General features: G+C 38.2%; 1 protein-coding gene across 1 annotated transcript in view; it reads right to left on the bottom strand.

The window, feature by feature from the left end:
* Positions 1–1673, bottom strand: part of SORL1 (sortilin related receptor 1) — a 158375-nt gene that overhangs the window by 111650 nt on the left and 45052 nt on the right. The gene's annotated exons all lie outside the window — the stretch shown is intronic.

Genomic DNA, 1673 nt, shown 5'->3' on the forward strand with positions numbered 1-1673 from the left:
GGCCGCTGAGCCTGCGCGTCCGGAGCCTGTGCTCCGCAACGGGAGAGGTCACAACGGTGAGAGGCCCGCGTACCGCAAAAAAAAAAAAAAAAAATACCCTCTTCCTCCTTCTACTCTTATTTGCAGATCGCTAAGATCCTCGAGTCACAGGGCTTTAATTTGTACCAAGAGTTGAAGGGATTTTCATTGATTCTATTTTTAACCTTTTAAGACTTCTCAATGATTAAGGTCTTTTGCTAGAATACGCTTTCTTTGGCAGCATACAGAGTACTGAACAAGATGCTGACCACATCATGTTGCATTTTAGAGATATTAAACCACGGCTGGAAGCTTGAAAATGTACATAAAAGCACTAGATTTGGAGCTAGCTCTAAATTTCTCTAGGTTCTAGTTTATTCATCTATAAAATGAGAAGCTGATTTGAATCAGGACTTTGGGTATGGGTTTAAGTGGTCCAGGAATCCCAGAAATATATATGCAAAGTTTCTGTGTCGATGTACTCACTCGTTTTGCTAGGGAGAACGTCTCACCAGGTTCTCAAAAGGGTCAGTGATTCAAAAAAGGATAAGAAACACTGTAAAGGATCTATGTAGCTTTTTCCAGCTCTACAAGTCTGTGACCGGGAACTGAAGGCAAATGTTGCACATCTACGAAAACAGACAGGGAGGCCCATCCTCATGTGGACATCCTCGCAAGCATGACTATCACCCAACTGATTAGAATGTCGGGATCCCCAGCCAGAAGACTCCACTTATCCTTGGCTATGTTGCTATTGTTTATTATAGATTTTAAATTCCTATAGAGTATGGAAGATGCCAATTTCTCTTAACTGTACTATAACAACTACTAATACATACGCTCATGCATGTGCGATAAATACTGTGAAGAGCAAGCTGATGAACATGAAGTTATTTTCTATTCATTTGAGCAGCAGAATGTGTACAGACACACACACACACATTTTTTTTTCAAGCCACCACTGAACACTGGTTAGTCTGTTTTAAAGAAGCCAGGCAGAGAAGTATAGAAGACTGCCTTTTCAAAATGGCACCCTGAAAACCACATAATAGCTTGTCCTCAGTATGGGGCTATAGAAATGATAGATTGATTAAAAATGCAAAATGTATCACCTGAATGAGAAGAGTTCCCAGTAAAACTGCTATGCATAAATCCTAAAAGCCCTCCTTAAGTCAATAAAGTTTTATAACTATGTATAAAGGTCAGATGATTTAAGTCACCCTATACAAATCCTTACGAATATATATAAACACACAGATATCGGTGAAACACACATTTTTTAGGCTTTATGTTTTGTCACTACTTCCTACTGCAGTTATACCTGAGAAAGGAGCCACTTTTCTCAGTGACATGCAGGCCCATCATTAGTTAAATGTTCTTAATGATTGCTGCTGGGAGGCTTGAGAATTGAGAATGGATTGCAAGGCATAAATGCAAAAATCACAGAAAACTAAGGTCATGAAAAACCTCTAAACACATCCATCCCACTTCCTTGCAAGAGAATTATTCCTAAATCTGGAGAATCAGGTTCATTTCTAAAGCATTTGTAGACAAGTTATTGTGATATTTTACTACCACCAAGAAAAGTATTAACAATGAAACTATGGCACGTTATTGATTATAAGATGTATTTCTTTTTTTTTTTTTTTTTTTTT

The sequence above is a fragment of the Physeter macrocephalus genome, chromosome 16 (assembly GCF_002837175.3).
Source record: "Physeter macrocephalus isolate SW-GA chromosome 16, ASM283717v5, whole genome shotgun sequence".
In the NCBI taxonomy this organism is placed as follows: Eukaryota; Metazoa; Chordata; class Mammalia; order Artiodactyla; family Physeteridae; genus Physeter; species Physeter macrocephalus.